The sequence below is a fragment of the Salvelinus namaycush genome, chromosome 28, assembly GCF_016432855.1.
Source record: "Salvelinus namaycush isolate Seneca chromosome 28, SaNama_1.0, whole genome shotgun sequence".
Classification (NCBI taxonomy): domain Eukaryota; kingdom Metazoa; phylum Chordata; class Actinopteri; order Salmoniformes; family Salmonidae; genus Salvelinus; species Salvelinus namaycush.
In genome coordinates, this window is record NC_052334.1 from 46,466,829 (window position 1) to 46,486,650 (window position 19,822).

The following is a 19,822-nucleotide window of genomic DNA, read 5'->3' on the forward strand; positions in this document are numbered from 1 at the left end:
GTGCTGCAGTGGACTTCACCTGAAGGAAGGAATTCCTGAAGGAATTCACCACAGCAATGTCAATGAAATTATAGAAAAATGTCTTGTACCATTTCATGGTCTTGTGGAGAACATTGTAGTATCCTATCAGCGCATCTGACAGGTCCACACCTCCCATGCTCTTGTTGTAGTCCTTCACAGCAGCTGGAATGGGAAAAAAAATTGTGGTCCATGCCCCGGCACCGTCCTTCACACGCCTGACGATGTGATCTCCACTGAAGGACTTGTGGATACTGGAGCACATGACCACATCTCTGGTATCCATCCACTTCACAAACAGCAGGCCATCTTCACGGATCCATCGCATGGTACCCCGCTCAGCCCGCTTAGGCATGTCCTTCACCTTTGTCTTTGGAAATCCCACCCTGTTGGTACGAATGGTGCCACAAGCCCACAACTCCCGCTTCCTCAGCTCTGTAAACAGGGTAGGGCTTGTGTAGAAGTTGTCCAAAAACAGTTTGTAGCCCTTACCCAGCAGTTGAAAATCCGATAACTCCATAATGGAATCATAACTCAGTCCATTACCGGTAGCAAAACTGTTTTTCCCCTCCATAAACAAAAAAATTGCAAGTGTAGGCACACACAGAATCAGCCAAAACAAACAGTTTGTAACCCCATTTGGTTGGTTTGTTACGCATGTATTGTTTGAGAATGATTCTGGCCTTTGAGGCTACCATCCTCTCATCGATGGACAGGTTCTGGGCGGGCTGAAAATAGGTCTTGCAGGCCTCAATGATGCTGGGCTAGAGAGGTTTGATTTTGCAGAGCCTATCAAACCTTGGTGTGCCTCTCTTCTTGTCATTCTCCCCATTAACTTCTGGGTCACTGATGTGAAGCGCCCGTGAGATAGTCAGAAACCTTTTAGAAGACATGACAGTCAAGGGGGAAGGCAGTTGATAGAGAGCTGACGTTTTCCAGTAGTCCCTTAGAGTTTTCAACTTCACCAGCCCCATGTAAATGACCATTGAAAAGTAGCAGAAAAGGTCTGACATGGAAATGGTCTTCCATGCCTCTTTCTTTCCTGCCTGCTTCTTAGCCCCGTACTTATTGGTGTTCGACACCAGGGAATCAACAACTGACGAGGTGAAAAACAGTTGAAAAAGTTGAAGGGGGCTGTACTTTGCAGTCATGTCTAGTTGAGGTCCTGGCTGCCTTTTGGGTCTAAAAACTGGTGGTTTTGGTTCCACATCATCTTCTAACACAGAGTGCCAACAACCCTCTGGCCCTCTGTCTGCAGGTTTCTCTCTTCCCCATCTCCGCTTCTTTGTCACTGACTTCACACCTCTAGATGGCCGGGTAGGTGTGGAGCCGGAGACAGCGGGGGTCCGGCTGGATGAACCAGCTTCAGAGGGAGATAGACACCTAGACATTGGTGGCTCATAATCAGAATCACTGCCACTGTGAAAGATTTAAAAAATCAGTAACAATACTTTCACGTATGAGCCCTGTATCAACACGTGTATCAACACGTGAAATAAACAGATATATATACAGTACATATATATATATATATATATATATATATATATATATATATATATATATATATGGAGTGCTGTTCCATTTCATGTTTATGTAAAATATATTTAAAAAATATATCACACACACACACACACACACACACACACACACACACACACACACACACACACACACACACACACACACACACACACACACACACACACACACACACACACAGTATAGCCAATGTGTACTTTACACATTTCATTACAGATTATATTTTTATATATTGCAAATAAAATAAGGAAATCAACAAAAAAAATCTCAAATGAATAATATTTCATATTATTAATTTCAAACAATGACATTAGCATTAGAATTTACCAATCCAGCATGGCATCTTCACCGTGCAGAAACATGTCTTCCGTCTGGGAGTCAAAACTAGCTTTGCTGAAAGATTCATCTTCCTGAAGCAACTCGGTCTCGCTGTCTTTATCAATTTCCTCTATAATTTGGGTTAAATCTGTATACCTAAACTTTGTTTTAGCTTTTCCTGATTTATTTGCCATAATTTAAATATACTGTATAAACTTGTTGAAAATGCTATTGAATATGTGCTGCTATGCGTAACTCTCGTGTCTCCGTCAAGTAGGATTTGCAATGGCGAATGAACCTCTTTTACGCCAGAGTTTACGACAAAGGCGGGTCTTCGAACGTATAACCATTAAATATTGCCGTTTACCTCAGCTTACTGGCTATCTTCCAAGCTAGATTTCAAGATGATCAGTGGTCATTGGGCCAAAATACAGTCAATCAACGATAGACTTGTCTTACCATTGGTGCGCAATGAGGTCATTGATTGGTGTCTTCAAATCGGTTTGTTTCGGTCAAAACGTCCCGGGAAAAGAACCATCAAGTATGGTTGGTAACAACCAGTCGATTGCAATGAAACCAACCATGACTGGATAAACGTTTGTTTAGTGTGTGTAATTACCACAAACGCTTCATCCAAAGTTTAAATGAGACGGAAATCACGACGCAAGCGGTTTACAAATGTTTCGTGTTAGGCTATAAAAATTGATTTTATCAAACAAAACGAACATGTAGTTAGGACACTTGGGATTGCCACCAGAGGAAGATCTTCAATGGTAAGCGATTTATTTTATTGTTATTTCTGACTTTCGTGATGCTAATGCTAGAAAATGCTAGTAATACTTGTGTGTGCGGGGCGCCGTCCTCAGAAAATCGCATGTTTGCTTTTGCAGTAAAGCCTTTTTGAAATCTGACACAGCGGCTGGATTAATAACACGTTCATCTTTTAAATGATGTAAGATACATATATTTACAAGAATGTTTAATATAACGAATGGTGTATTTAGAATGTTAGCTCTCTGCAGTTTCACCGGATGTTGGCCTGGTGGGACGTTAGCGTCTCACCTACCCTAGAAAAGTTAAGGGTCTATTTTCCAAACTTAAAAGGATAAAGATTCAACACCATGGGCCAGAAAAGGTTGAATACATTGACCATGCTGTTAATCCAGCATGACTTCTGCCGCGTTCGAAACAACTGGACTCTGAACTGGGAAATCTCAGACTCAGTGAGTTCAAGTGTCACGTCCGTCGTTAGAATGAGACCAAGGCGCAGCATGGTATACGTGGGATAGGGGGCAGCATTTTCACTTTGGATGAATAGCGTGCCCAGAGTGAACTGCCTGCTACTCTGTCCCAGATGCTAATATATTATATTATTATAGAAAACACTCTGAAGTTTCTAAAACTGTTTGAATTATGTCTGTGAGTATAACAGAACTTATATGGCAGGCAAACTTCCAAACAGGAAGTGGAAATTCTGAGGCTGGTCGATTTTCAACTCATCGCCTATTGAAATCCCAGTGGAATATGGATCTGTTTGCACTTCCTACGCCTTCCACTAGATGTCAACAGTCTATAGAACGTTGAATGAAGCGTCTACTGTGATGTGGGGCCGGATGGGAGCTGTTTCAGTCAGTGGTCTGGCAGAGTGCCAGTTCCTGGTCACGCGCATTCCAAATGATATCGTCTTGCGTTCCATTACTTCTAGAGACACAAAGGAATTCTCTGGTTGGAATGTTATTGGATATTTATGATAACAACATCCTGAAGATTGATTCTCTACTTAGTTTGACAAGTTTATTCAACCTGTAATATAATTTTTAGAAGTTTTCGTCCGAGTTTGCCTGGATCTGCGCGAGCGTTTGGACATGTGTACTAAACGTGCTAGCAAAAGTAGCTACTTGGACATAAATAATTGACATTATCGAACAAAACAAAAATTTATTGTGGAACTAGGATTCCTGGGAGTGCATTCTGATGAAGATCATCAAAGGTAAAGGAATATTTATGATGTAATTTCGTATTTCTGGCGGAGAAATGTTTTTTATATCTGAGCGCCATCTCAGATTATTGCATGGTGTGCTTTTTATGTAAAGTTTTTTTTAAATCTGACACAGCGGTTGCATTAAGAACAAGTGTATCTTTAATTCTATGTAAAACATGTATCTTTCATCAAAGTTTATGATGAGTATTTCTGTTATTTGACGTGGCTCTCTGCAATTTCTCCGGATATTTTGGAGGCATTTCTGAACATGGCGCCAATGTAAACTGAGATTTTTGGATATAAATATGCACATTATCGAACTAAACATACATGTATTGTGTAACATGATGTACTATGAGTGTCATCTGATGAAGATCATCAAAGGTTAGTGATTCATTTTATCTCTATTTCTGCTTTTTGTGACTGCTATCTTTGGCTGGGAAAATGGCTGTGTGTTTTTTGGACTTGGCGGTGATCTAACATAATCATATGTTGTGTTTTCGCTGTAAAACATTTTTTAAATCGGACATGATGGGTAGATTAACAAGATGTTTATCTTTCATTTGCTGTATTGGACTTGATAATGTGTGAAAGTTACATATTTAAAAAAAATATTTTTGAATTTCCCGCGCTGCCTTTTCAGCGGAATGTTGTCAGGGGTTCCGCTAGCGGAACGCATGTCCTAGAAAGGGTAATGAATTTCCACCGAACAAACCAACAAAATTAACAAATGAAACGTGAAGCTATACAAAATAGTGCTGACAAGGAACTACACATAGTCAAGATCCCACAAACACAAATGAGGAAATGGCTACCTAAATATGATCCCCAATCAGAGACAACGATAAACAGCTGCCTCTGATTGGGAACCATATCAGGCCACCATAGAAATACAAAAACACCTAGATGTCCCACCCAAGTCACTATCACGCCCCCAACCAACAGAGAGAAAAACCAGCTTACTATGGTCAGGGCGTGACATCAAGACAACTGGGAAGTTAGAAAAATACATCCAACACAGAATTCCAAGTCAGGAACATGGCCTCTTTCTAGAGCTTCGACATGAAGATCACTGACGTCATGATTCAACCTTTTTTTCAAAGTTCCCAATTGTCTTGAAAGCACCATAAATCCAGAGAATGCCTGGGGAGCATGTCTGGTGAGAATGCAGGCCATGGAAGAACTGGGACATTTTCAGCTTCCAAGAATTGTGTACAGATACTTTCAACATGGGGCCATGCATTATCATGTTGAAACATGAGGAGATGGCGGTGGATGAATGGCACGACACTGGGCCACAGGATCTCGCCACGGTATCTCTGTGCATTCATTTAAAATGCAATTGTGTTTGTTGTCAGTAGCTTATGCATGCCCATACCATAACCCCACCGCCATTACGGGGCACTCTGTTCACAATGTTGACATCAGCAAATCGCTCACCCTCACAACGCCATACACGCGGTCTGCCATCTGTCCGGTACAAAACGTGATTCATCCGTGAAGAGCACACTTCTCCAGCGTACCAGTGGCCATCAAAGGTGAGCATTTGCCACTGAAGTCTTTTACGACGCCAAACTGCAGTCAGGTTAAGACCCTGGTGAGGACAACGAGCACGCAAATGAGCTTCCCTGGGACGGTTTCTGACAGTTTGTGCACAAATTCTTCGGTTGTGCAAACCCACAGTTTCATCAGCTGTCCGGGTGGCTGGTCTCAGACGATCCCGCAGGTGAAGAAGCCGGATGTGGAGGTCCTGAGCTGGCGTGGTTACACATGGTCTGCGGTTGTGAGACCGGCTTATGGTAGAGAAATTAACATTCAATTCTCTGGCAACAGCTCTGGTGGACATTCTTGCAGTCAGCATGCCAATTGCAAGCTCCCTCAACTTGAGACATCTGTCATTGTTGTGTGACAACGGCACATTTTATTGGCCTTTTGTCCTCAGCACAAGGTGCACCTATGTAATGATTGTGCTGTTTAATCACCTTGATATGCCACACCTGTCAAGTGGATGGATTATCTTGGCAACGGTGAAATGCTCACTATTATGTATGTAAACCAATTTGTGCACAAAATTTGAGAAATATGGAAAATTTCTGGGATCTTTTATTTCAACTCATGAGACATGGGACCAACACTTTACATGTTGCGTTTATATTTCTGTTCAGTGTAATATGTAACGTTGTGAAGACATTCGTTTATTATACATTCTCTTTAAAAATGTCAGGTTTGTGATGAAGACATGCAAGAGATCTGTCGTTCATTCAATGCTATGATCATTGATCTCCTGAAGAAGCCATCCCTTTTGATTTTGCTGGTAAAGTTACCAGGTTGTTAGCAAGCTAGCCAATGAGGTAACATGACTGAACAAAGTAAACAACTGGGTAACGATGCGTGAGTAGTTTTAGAACGGCCCACGACACGGTTTATGTTATGACTGTAAAATGTGGTCACGGCATTCCGCTATAGGAAGATACAAATATTGCGCCGGTAATATGGGTCAGATCCTATGACCTGGTTTGTCACGTTCCTGACCGGTTTTCTGTTATTTTGTATGTGTTTGAAGGTCAGGGCGTGAGTTTGGGTGGGTAGTCTATGTTATGTGTTTCTATGTTTGTTAAAGGGTGACCTGATATGGTTCTCAATTAGAGGCAGGTGGTTTTCATTTCCTCTGATTGAGAGCCATATTAAGGTAGGTGTTTTCACATTGATTGTTGTGGGTGGTTGTCTCCTGTGTCTGTGTCTATGTTGCGCCACACGGGACTGTTTCGGTTTGTTTGTCCGTTCGTTCGTTTTGTGTAGTCAGTTTTCCTGTTCGTGCGTTCTTCGTTACATGTAAGTTCTTACGTCCAGGTCTGTCTACATCGGTTTTGTTATTTTGTTTATATTCAAGTATAGTTCGGTTTTTGTCTTGTTAATAAATATAATGTCAAACTACCACGCTGCATATTGGTCATCTGATCCGTCTCGCCTCTCCTCGTCCGAGGAGGAGGAAGAACTAGACACCCGTTACAGAACCACCCACCAAACCAGAACCAAGCAGCGTGAGTTCGAGCAGTGGCCTACGAAACAGGAATCCTGGACATGGGAAGAAGTATTGGAGGGAAAAGGACACTGGGCTCATATTGGGGAATATCGCCGCGCTCGTGAGGAGATGGAAGCAGCGAGAGCCCAGGAGCGGTGGTATGAGGAGGCAGCAAGGAGACGTGGCTGGAAGCCCGCGAAGAAACCCCAAAAATTTCTTGGGGGGGGGCTAAGAGGTAGTGGGCCAAGGGCAGGTAGGAGACCTGCGCCCACTTCCCAGGCTAACCGTGGAGAGCGGGAGTACGGGCAGACACCGTGTTACGCAGTAGAGCGCACGGTGTCTCCTGTACGTGTTCATAGCCCGGTGCGGGTTATTCCACCTCCCCGCACTGGCAGGGCTAGATTGAGGATTGAGCCGAATGTCATGAAGCCGGCCCTACATATCTGGCCACCAGTACGTCTCCTCGGGCCGGCTTACATGGCACCAGCCTTGCGCATGGTGTCCCCGGTTCGCCTACATAGCCCGGTGCGGGTTATTCCACCTCCCCGCACTGGTCGGGCGACTGGGAGCATACAACCAGGTAAGGTTGGGCAGGCTCAGTGCTCAAGGGAGCCAGTACGCCTGCACGGTCCGGTATTTCCGGCGCCACCTCCCCGCCCCAGCCCAGTACCACCAGTGCCTACACCACACACCAGGCTTCCAGTGCGTTTCCAGAGCCCTGTTCCTCCTCCACGCACTCTCCCTATGGTGCGTGTCTCCAGCCCAGTGCCTCCAGTTCCGGCACCACGCACTAAGCCACCTGTGCGTCTCCAGAGCCCTGTACACACTGTTCCTTCTCCCCGTACTCGTCCTGATGTGCGTGCCCTCAGCCCGGTGCCACCAGTGCCGGTACCACGCACCAGGTCCATAGTGCGTTTTGAGAGTCCAGTGTGCCCTGTCCCTGCTCCCCGCACTAGCCTGAAGGTGCGTGTCCTTAGCCCGGTGCCTCCAGTTCCGGCACCACGCACCAGGCCTACAGTGCGCCTCATCCGGCCAGAGCCATCCGTCTGCCCAGTGCCATCTGAGCCATCCGTCTCCCCAGTGCCATCTGAGCCATCCGTCTCCCCAGCGCCATCTGAGCCATCCGTCTCCCCAGCGCCATCTGAGCCATCCGTCTCCCCAGCGCCATCTGAGCCATCCGTCTCTCCAGCGCCATCTGAGCCATCCGTCTCTCCAGCGCCATCTGAGCCATCCGTCTCCCCAGTGCCGTCTGAGCCATCCGTCTGTCCCGAGCCATTAGAGCCGCCCGTCTGTCCCGAGCCGTCAGAGCCGTTAGTCAGTCAGGAGCCGCTAGAGCCATTCGTCAGTCAGGATCTGCCAGAGCCGCCAACCAGACAGGATCTGCCAGAGCCGCCAACCAGACAGGATCTGCCAGAGCCGCCAACCAGACAGGATCTGCCAGAGCCGCCAACCAGACAAGATCTGCCAGAGCCGCCAACCAGACAGGATCTGCCAGAGCCGCCAAACAGACAGGATCTGCCAGAGCCGCCAGCGAGCCATGAGCGTCCAGAGCCGTCAGCGAGCCATGAGCGTCCAGAGCCGTCAGCGAGCCATGAGCGTCCAGAGCCGTCAGCGAGCCATGAGCGTCCAGAGCCGTCAGCCAGCCATGAGCGTCCAGAGCCGTCAGCCAGCCATGAGCGTCCAGAGCCGTCAGCCAGCCATGAGCGTCCAGAGCCGTCAGCCAGCCATGAGCGTCCAGAGCCGTCAGCCAGCCATGAGCGTCCAGAGCCGTCAGCCAGCCATGAGCGTCCAGAGCCGTCAGCTAGCCATGAGCGTCCAGAGCCGTCAGCCAGTCATGAGCTGCCCCTCAGCCCAGAGCTGCTATTTATCCAGAACTGCCCTTCAGTCCAGAGCTGTCTCTCTGTCCGGAGCTGCCCTTCAGTCCGGAGTTGCCCCTCTATCCTGAGCTACCTCTCTATCCTGACCTACCTCTCTGTCCTGAGCTATCTCTCTGTCCTGAGCTACCTTATCCCGGTGCTGCCCCTTGTCCCGGTGCTGCCCCTTATCTTAAGGTTACCCTTTAAATTAAGTGGGTGTAATATGAGGGTGGTCATTCGAAGGGGGAGACGTAAGCTGGGATTGACTATGGTGGGGTGGGGACCTCGCCCAGAGACTGAGCCACCACGTGGTCAGACGCCCACCCAGACCCTCCCCTAGACTTTTGGTGGTGCGTTCGGAGTACGCACCTTGAGGGGGGGGTTATGTCACGTTCCTGACCGGTTTTCTGTTATTTTGTATGTGTTTGACGGTCAGGGTGTGAGTTTGGGTGGGTAGTCTATGTTATGTGTTTCTATGTTTGTTAAAGGGTGACCTGATATGGTTCTCAATTAGAGGCAGGTGGTTTTCATTTCCTCTGATTGAGAGCCATATTAAGGTAGGTGTTTTCACATTGATTGTTGTGGGTGGTTGTCTCCTGTGTCTGTGTCTATGTTGCGCCACACGGGACTGTTTCGGTTTGTTTGTCCGTTCGTTCGTTTTGTGTAGTCAGTTTTCCTGTTTGTGCGTTCTTCGTTACATGTAAGTTCTTACGTCCAGGTCTGTCTACATCGGTTTTGTTATTTTGTTTATATTCAAGTATAGTTCGGTTTTTGTCTTGTTAATAAATATAATGTCAAACTACCACGCTGCATATTGGTCATCTGATCCGTCTCGCCTCTCCTCGTCGGAGGAGGAAGAACTAGACACCCGTTACATGGTTGGGCTAGAAGCAGGCCGTTTTCGCTGTAGGAATGGTGCAACCATGATGCTTTTCTTTCTAGGGCACTCTGAAACAACAGCCTTATTACAACAATTATTATCTGGGAGATTTTACTTCTAGTCGCACGGTGCTCCTGTCACACCCTGGCCTTAGTTATCTTTGTTTTCATTTATTATTTTAGTTAGGTCAGGGTGTGACATGGTGAATGTATGTGTTTTTGTAGTGTCTAGGGTGGTTGTAAGGTTAGGGGGTTTATTAGAGTAGTTGGGTTTATGTTTAGTATAGTAGTCTAGCTGTGTCTATGGTTGCCTGAAGGGTTCTCAATCAGAGACAGATGTCATTAATTGTCTCTGATTGGGAGCCATATTTAAGGCAGCCATAGGCACTAGGTTTTTGTGGGTAATTGTCTATGTTGAACGTTGGTTGCTTATCCATGCACTTACGTCATTAGCTTCACGGTCGTTTGTTGTTTTGGTTTGTTTTGTGTATAGTGTTCGTTTTTGTGTTTTTTCCTCTCTTCTAATAAAAGAAGATGTATTTTGCACACGCTGCGCCTTGGTCATCTCTCTCTCCTATAGACGATCGTGACAGAATTACCCACCAAACCCGGATCAAGCAGCGTGACAAGCGGCAACAGGATCAAGGCATCAAGGATTCATGGACATGGGAGGAGATATTAGATGGAAAGGGACCTTGGGCACAACCGGGAGAATATCGCCTCCCTCGTGAAGAGCTGGAGGCAGCGAAAGCCGAGAGGAGGCGATATGAGGAGGCAGCACGGAGGCAAGGCTGGAAGCCCGTGAGTACTACCCAAAAATTTCTTGGGGGGGGCTAAGAGGTAGTGGGCCGAGGGCAGGTAGGAGACCTGCGCCCACTTCCCAGGCTAACCGTGGAGAGCGGGAGTACGGGCGGACACTGTGTTACGCAATAAAGCGCACGGTGTCTCCTGTACGTGTTCATAGCCCGGTGCGGGTTATTCCACCTCCCCGCACTGGTAGGGCTAGATTGGGCATTGAGCCAGGTGCCATGATGCCGGCTCAACGCGTCTGGTCTCCAGTGCGTCTCCTCTGGCCGGCATACATGGCACCAGCCTTACGCATGGTGTCCCCGGTTCGCCTACATAGCCCGGTGCGGGTTATTCCACCTCCCCGCACTGGTCGGGCGACGGGGAGCATTCAACCAGGTAAGGTTGGGCAGGCTCGGTGTTCAAGGGAACCAGTACGCCTGCACGGTCCGGTATTTCCGGCGCCACCTCCCCGCCCCAGTCCAGTTCCACCAGTGCCTACACCACGTAACAGGCTTCCAGTGTGTCTCCAGAGCCCTGTTCCTCCTCCACGCACTCGTCCTATGGTGCGTGTCTCCAGCCCGGTACCACCAATTCCGGCACCACGCACTAAGCCTCCTGTGCGTCTCCAGAGTCCTGTGCATCCTGTTGCTGCTCCCCGCACTAGCCCTGAGATGCGTGTCCCCAGCCCGGTACCACCAGTTCCGGCACCACGCACTAGGCCTAATGTGCGTCCCCAGGGTCCAGTATGCCCTGTTCCTTCTCCCCGCACTAGCCTGAAGGTGCGTGTCCTTAGCCCGGTGCCTCCAGTTCCTGCACCACGCACCAGGCCTACAGTGCGCCTCATCCGGCTAGAGCCATCCGTCTGCCCAGTGCCATCTGAGCCATCCGTCTCCCCAGTGCCATCTGAGCCATCCGTCTCCCCAGCGCCATCTGAGCCATCCGTCTCCCCAGCGCCATCTGAGCCATCCGTCTCCCCAGCGCCGTCTGAGCCATCCGTCTGCCCCGAGCCATTAGAGCCGCCCGTCTGTCCCGAGCCGTCAGAGCCGTTAGTCAGTCAGGAGCCGCTAGAGCCATTCGTCAGTCAGGATCTGCCAGAGCAGCCAACCAGACAGGATCTGCCAGAGCCGCCAACCAGACAGGATCTGCCAGAGCCGCCAACCAGACAGGATCTGCCAGAGCCGCCAACCAGACAGGATCTGCCAGAGCCGCCAACCAGACAGGATCTGCCAGAGCCGTCAGCCAGCCATGAGCAGCCAGATCCGTCAGCCAGCCATGAGCAGCCAGATCCGTCAGCCAGCCATGAGCAGCCAGATCCGTCAGCCAGCCATGAGCAGCCAGCCATGAGCCGTACAGCCAGGATCCGCCAGAGCCGTCCAGCCAGGATCCGCCAGAGCCGTCATCCAGCCAGGATCCGTTCCTCAGTCCGGAGCTGCCGTCCCTCAGTCCGGAGCTGCCCCTTATCCTGGTGCTGTCCCTTATCCTGGTGCTGCCCCTTATCCTGGTGCTGCCCCTTAGTCCGGTGCTGCCCCTTAGTCCGGTGCTGCCCCTTAGTCCGGTGCTGCCCCTTAGTCCGGTGCTGCCCCTTAGTCCGGTGCTGCCCCTTAATCCAGTTGGGTTAAGTTGGCGGGTGGTCAGTTGGAGGAGGCTACGAAAGCGGGTAGTGACTATGGTGGGGTGGGGACCACGACCAGTACCAGAGCCGCCACCGTGGACAGACGCCCACCCAGACCCTCCCCTAGACTTTATGCTGGTGCGCCCGGAGTTCGCACCTTAAGGGGGGGGTTATGTCACACCCTGGCCTTAGTTATCTTTGTTTTCATTTATTATTTTAGTTAAGTCAGGGTGTGACATGGTGAATGTATGTGTTTTTGTAGTGTCTAGGGTGGTTGTAAGGTTAGGGGGTTTATTAGAGTAGTTGGGTTTATGTTTAGTATAGTAGTCTAGCTGTGTCTATGGTTGCCTGAAGGGTTCTCAATAAGAGACAGATGTCATTAATTGTCTCTGATTGGGAGCCATATTTAAGGCAGCCATAGGCACTAGGTTTTTGTGGGTAATTGTCTATGTTGAACGTTGGTTGCTTGTCCATGCACTTACGTCATTAGCTTCACGGTCGTTTGTTGTTTTGGTTTGTTTTGTGTATAGTGTTCGTTTTCGTGTTTTTTCCTCTCTTCTAATAAAAGAAGATGTATTTTGCACACGCTGCGCCTTGGTCATCTCTCTCTCCTATAGACGATCGTGACAGCTCCTAGAATAAAACTTTGCATATGCGACCAAATTGGTCACACTTTAAAGCCCTGACTGTATGTATTTCTATGGTGGTAACCTTCTATTCTCCTCTTCCTCCACAACCCTAGGGCCGTCAGAACATCTCCCCAGAGAAGTTCCCGTGAGCGATCTTGGAGACCTAATCCATCTACGGCGGCCGCATCGACAACGAGTTTGACCAGCGGCTGCTCAACACCTTCCTGGACTGCATCTTCACCACGGGCAGCTTCGACTCAGAGTTCAAGGTGGACGGCCACAAGGACATCAAGATGCCCGATGGCATCCGGTCAGTGGCCGGGGTTGGGGGGTAGTGGTGTTAATTTAGTTTCGTTTTATTTCATTACATTGGCAACTAAAAGCTGCATTTTTTGATACAGTACATGCAAAAAAACATAACATGGTTTCCAATATATTGTGACCAATCCATCTCAGCAAAACTTTTGTAAATGTCAAAGAAATTCATAGGAAACCTTTACATTCTTTAGAAGTGCAACTTCTGAAATGCACACATTTAGGAAACACATTTAGGAATCGCCTTCAGAAGGGGATTTTCTAACTTTCTCCATACTGTCTCATTGACACTGTGCTGTTCTGTGTCTTTTCTTCCAGAGGTGAGGAGTTCATGAACTCCGGACTGCTGCCGGACACCCAGACCACGTCCTGGCTGGGCCTGCCTAGCAACGCTGAGAAGGTCCTACTCACCACTCAGGGTATGCGATTGTCTGCTGCTGGTTGTTCCCGGCTGCAGCTGAACTCAAGGAGCGTGTCCGGGTTTGTCTGTGGGATCCTTTGTCAGCAGCGAGGAGAGCTACAGGAGCTCATCTCCCAGTTTCTCCATTTCTCTAATAGCTCTACATATGTTCTAACGCATCTTATTTTAATTTTAAATCCTATAGAAGACTACCATTGATGCAGAACATATTCTCACATTGCTCCCGTCAACTTGGATGCAATGGCATTGGTGGCTCATTTTTACTCCCTAGGTCTCTTTCCTTTTCCTCCTATCAGTTCCAGTGTTATAACACAAGCCCCGTGTGGTGGTAGCTGTACCCATGTGAATGGGGGTGTTCTCACCCTCCAGCAGCTGCATTTCAAATTCGTGTCTTGCTTAGCTTCCGGTTCCAACTCCCAGCCATTGATGCATCCATCCCTCCATCCATCCCTCTTTTCCCATTTGAATACATTGATTTCTCTCACAGAGCCCTGGAAACCTTTTTCATGCACGACTTCATGCCCCCATCACTTTATCACTTTGAGTTACTATGATTTTCTCAGAGCCCACAGGAACCCTCTTCACTTTTTATATTGCATGGTCTCCTGTTTACTCTTGACTTGGTGTCCGTGTCATTGTTTTCGTCATGTCTTCTTGACTTATTGTAACCGCTAATTTTGAAGCACAACTACCCCTTATTAACATGTGTATGAGAATGCAAGGCTTTGTCTTTTTTACAATGCAAGGCATTGGTCAAGTCCACCGTTAATTTCTTCTCCCCTCACTCCTACTCCTCTTCCTTCCACGGGCTTGTCTCCTCCCTAACCCGTCTCCTCTCCGGTTCCCCTTGTTGGGCTGCTCAGGCACTGACATGATGGGTAAGATGCTGAAAATGCAGATGCTGGAGGATGAGGATGACCTGACCTACGAGAAGGAGATGAAGGGCGACCGCACGGCGTCCACCTCAACCGAGGCCCAGCCCGCCTGGATGCGCACGCTGCGCACCACTGCCACCAATTGGCTGACGCTCATCCCGCAGGTGGTCAACCACCTCAAGCGTACGGTGGAGAATATCAAGGTAACGTACCAGTAACGTCTCATCAGGTTTGAGCAGCATCTCTGGGATCTGATGGGTTGAGGTTGTAAGAGTGTTCTTATGGTATTTTGCCACTTCTATTTCTTTATATTACTTATATTTCACAAGTACGTATGTACATACCGTAACACTTCAGGTAAACGCAGTCTCAAATAGCCGCCTGTCCCTCTGACTAGCCAGGCAACGGCACACATTTCAGCAAATAAATGCCTGTTTCAAATAAACACTGGGTCTAAATTAATTGTTTACCATGAATTGTTTTAGGTTTAATGTTTGATTTTTTTTACATTAAATCATTCCGAAATGACTCAAATTATTTCAATCACAACTTTTTATTTTTACGAAATAGAGGCATACTAAAGGAAAAAGAAACGTGACATGGTGTGTAGATAACACATTAGTGCAGGAAATGAAGAAATTGTCACGCCCTGACCATAGAGAGCCCTCGGGGTTCTCTATGGTGTAATAGGTCAGAGCGTGACTAGGGGGGTTTCTAGGTATTATATTTCTATGTTGTTGTGTGGTTATGGTTCCCAATTGGAGGATGCTGATATTCGTTACCTCTAATTGGGGATCATACTTAGTGTGTCCTTTTCCCACCTGCGATGTGGGATATTGTTTTGTTTGAGTGCCTATGTGCGATACGTATTTCACGATCGTTATATCTTTGTTGTTTTTGGAAGTTTCACTAACAATAAAATGTGGAACTCTACTCACGCTGCGCCTTGGTCCAATTATTCATACGACGGTCGTGACAGAAATGTATTAAAATGCTGGAAATTGAACAATTAACTATGCAAATGAGCAAAAGCTGTCTGTGTTAAGGAAATGGACACCTGTCTCAAATAGAAGCCTGTCTCTAATAAGCACCTGTTGTGTTCAGTGATTTAAGCAAATAAAGGCCTGGGCTTTTAATTTAAGTTTTAGCGTACACTTGCGCACACTGACTCAAACTGCCTTCTCTTAAGGATCTTTGCATTAAATGATGAATCTATCCCGAACCTGATTTCATGTGAATGAAACTCGTATACGGATCTGACTTCTGATAATGCAGTTCACAAACACTCAGGGTGTGGGTTTCTTTTCAAGGACTGTACAGGTGAAAAGAATGCCGCACACAGGATCCCCTGTTCCGCTTCTTTGAGCGTGAGGTGATGATGGGCACCCACATGCTTCAGGAGGTGCGGCAAGACCTGACTGATGTGGTGCAGGTGTGCGAGGGCAAGAAGCAAACCAACGACCTGCGGACCCTCATCAACGACCTTGTCAAAGGTTCTCCTCTCATTCTCCACATAATCCTCAATTAAGTATTAATTCACTACTACTTCTACCACATTGGTCTCAGTTTTACTGCACTAGCCAAACAATTTAAACTCCTACACTTCTTCCACTACCATAAAACGCTTTTATACAGGTGAAGCAAGCGCACATTTTCTCCCGGAAATGTACCTTTTCCAGTTATACCCCAATGTGGTTGTACAGTCACAATATGTGAAATTTAATATGATAACATATTGACTATTTCAAGTCAATATGGTTATATAGAGTCTGTCTAGAAGGATTCCCAATGCTAACATGTAGCATGTCTCCTCCAGGTATCCTGCCTCGTAGTTGGTGCCGCTACACCGTGCTTGCCTCCATGACTGTCATCCAGTGGGTGGCCGACTTCAGCGAGCGCTTCAAGCAGCTGCAGGCCATCTCCCAGGGAGCTGCCAGCGAGGGCGCTAAGGAGCTCAAGGTACATTCATCTGACTTCTATATTAAAGGGATAGTTTCCTGTCATAGGAAGATCTTAGTGGATTTGGTGTTACCTTAAAATGACTCCATTAATGATTTCTCACAGTTGATAGACACCCTATTTGCCTAATTTGTCAGGTTAGCATATTGCTAATGTTCGCAACTCATTTGGATATTATTCATTCCACTCTGAATGACTTGAACTACTCTAAAGAAGTCAATGAACAGTTGTTCAGTTTTACAGTTAAGAACAAAGCCACTCTAGAAGTTATCCCTTTAATACCACATGGTGGATTTGCCATGGATTGATACCATAGTTGACCAGGAATTTGAGACATTGGACTCCAACCACTCTGAATTCATGTCTCTTCTGTACAGAACATCCATGTGTGCCTGGGCAGCCTGTTTGTCCCTGAGGCCTACATCACGGCCACCCGTCAGTACTGGTCCCACTGTGTCTGGAGGTCAACGTCACCACCACACAGGAGGACGCGTCGACGTCTGCAGCTTCGGCATCAAAGGTCCACTCCTCAGTCTCTCTATATACAGTACGAGTCAGGGCACTAGGTATTCTCACCAGAGAGGAAGAATCACCACAACACCAGCGGAACACGAAAGCTACTTTTTGATATAGTTGTGCTTTGGCGCAGATTTTCCTTGGTGTCTTGGACCCATATTAAGGCTAGTCCTGGATCAAAAAAACATTTCATAATGGAAACTCCATTGAACGAGTGTTATTTGGTTGGCTGTGATGACACACTTAGCCTCACTGAGGAGTGCTTTGATAATGAGAACACCACCTTAATACTCAAATAACTTCTGAGTCAATGTCTACTGACTAGAAGAAAGAATAAGTGTTTAAACCAGCCCCTATTGTTTATCTAATGTTTATAATCAACCTAAGTGATCTTAACATACCCCTCTTTCTTCCCGACAGGTCTGAAGCTGCAGGGAGCCACCCACGGCAACAACAAGCTCTCTCTCTCCAACTACATCTCCACTGAGCTGCCAATGACTCAGCTGCGCTGGGTGAAGCAGTTGAGCGCTGAGAAGAGGGACATGGTACGGCTCATAGCAACATAAATACTGCACTGTACATGGGAATGTACAAATGTTAACCGATTGAGCTCAAAGCTTTCATTGGATTCAATTCAATACAAAAACTTTATTTATTCCCTCCGGGGTATTGCCAGATTACAAATATCAACTTTCTCCACATATAATACAGACCTCACATTCCCTTAGAATGTATCCAATAAATAGATGGCTCATAGGAAGTCAGTCAAATACCTACAATTAAGTTAGGAGCTATTCCTCGTCTGTATTGTCCAAATACCATAAAATTGTACTGTCTTAATGACATAACACACTTGTATATCTGTCAATCCCACAGGTCACTCTGCCTGTGTATTTGAACTTCACCAGAGCCGATCTCATCTTCACCGTAGACTTTGACATCGCCACCAAGGAAGATCCTCACAACTTCTACGAGTGTGGCGTGGCAGTGCTCTGCACAGAGTAGTGTCACCAGAAGCCTAGAGAATTCCCATTAATAAATCATTCCTATTAATCATTTATTTGTAGTATAGTACTCTTATGAAACAGTTTGTATGGTTAATGTCGATATGAAACATTTTATTCATGTAACTGTAGTTGAAGTAAAATCTGCATTTAACATCACGCACTGCCTCTTCCTGTGGCCGCACACTTGTGCTGTCTCTGCTCGTGGAAGACCGAACTTCCATTTGAAGAGTCACCTGAGAGGGACGGGACTGTCAGGAGATTTCTCTGAAGAGCTCTTCTTTGGGATTTGGTTGGCAGATCGTATCCAACTTTTAGGTGCCTACACCTACTGTACTGGTGTGTGAGGCAATTCACAGCCTACCAACATATTATTTGATGCAATAATAAAGAATTGGAGAAAATGAAAATGACCCTACCACCTATTAGCCCTCTAAAAAAAAAAACACCCTTTCCACTATTTAACCCTACCTAGTCCTACTCTAGACCAATGGTCTGAGAGGACATAGTGCTTTCGGGATGTATTCAGATCCCTTGACTTTTTCCACATTTTGTTACGTTACTGCCTTATTCTAAAATGTATTAAATTGTTTTTTCCCCCCTCATCAATCTACACACAATAGCCCATGATGCGTTTCAACATCTAGTGAAAAGCCTTCCTTCTTCAATGAGGTTTAATGGTGGTTGGCATCCAATAAATGTGGTATTACTGCCACCTACTAGACTGAAGTACTACTCCCTTATACTTGGCCTGAGGTAGGACAAAATAGATTCAAATAGTGGAGTAGGGTGGTGTTATTTTTGTATTATTAAAAAAAAATGTGTTAGTATAGTGTTAGATGGTAGAGTATGGGACACCACCACTTAACACACCCTGTAACTCTTCTGATGTCAAGTCTCACACACCCAAATACCTTTCTGCAGCTGCCACCACAACCTCCATTTTCTGTGACTCATGTTTCATCCCCGCAGTACAGTTGATAACCATTATTATAAATGCTAAAAATCCAATCTTACTGAAACATATATCACTTGTTGGTTTATCCTTCTGTACTGGTACAGATCTACTCACACCAATCCTCTCAGGATCCCTCCCCTTGACCCATCTTCCTCTACTTTCTTCACTGCCTCAGCATATGACAATATCTACACTACTGTAACCCTGGAAAGCTCAACCTGCCTCTCTCGCACGGTACATTTCTGATCCCCAGCCCCATGGGCACCCCTACAATTAACACATACCGCTTCTTTCCCCAATACAACACATTCCTTTGTCTCATGCCCTTCTGCACACTTCTCACACCTAGGAATCTCCCTCCTACACACTGCTGCCACATGCCCATAAGCTTGACACCTGTAACAACGTAATGTATTTGGCACAAAAGCTCATACAGGATAAGTTATATATCCTAACATCACTTTGTTGGGCAAAGACTCAACATCAAAAAGAACAGACAATGATTTCTGTTTCACCGCTCACGCCACCCTGTCTGCGTCGCACCAAACATCGAGCATCACAAACACCGGGATTTTCCCCTTCAGTTGGTCTTTACATTTACTGCTACCCCAGTAATCACTCCTTTCAATGGCACCCTTTTCTTGAGAGCAAAACAATTCACATTTCTTGCCCCCATTCGTTTAACGCGGAGCACCTTCTGCCTCTGACCAGCAGAAACAAACAATTATCACAAAACCACTTCTGGTTACCCTCACCAATTCCACAGCACCCAACTCTGTTTCCCCCACCCTGAAACCACAAATGGATCAGCCAAAAGGCAAAGGTCCACTTTTTCCAAAAGCTTCACTCCTACTGTCACAGACTCATCTTTATCCTGACCCTCGGTGCAAGCCTTGGAGTCAGAACTTCACCACACCTACCACCTCTGATACTTCGACCTCATTCACTTCCATTTATCCTCTTCAGCCCACTCTGCTTACACTTTCTACCATTCTTCTTTAACAAATCCCCCTTTTTGTTGCAATTTTTAACTGACTCAAGCTCACCCTCTTTCTCTCTTAAACCTCCTCTGCCTCTCTTTTTCCCTCTATTCCTCCTCCGTATTCCAAGTATACATCTCCTTATGAT

At 46.7% G+C, this 19,822-nt stretch overlaps 1 non-coding gene and 1 pseudogene across 1 annotated transcript; both read left to right on the forward strand.

The window, feature by feature from the left end:
* The first annotated feature begins 371 nt into the window (after positions 1-371).
* Positions 372-17,737, forward strand: LOC120023377 (annotated as a pseudogene).
* On the forward strand, positions 15,456-15,527 carry LOC120023856. The gene has a single exon (XR_005472779.1). It is a non-coding gene; the product is annotated as a small nucleolar RNA SNORD50 (small nucleolar RNA).
* Positions 17,738-19,822: the final 2,085 nt, after the last annotated feature.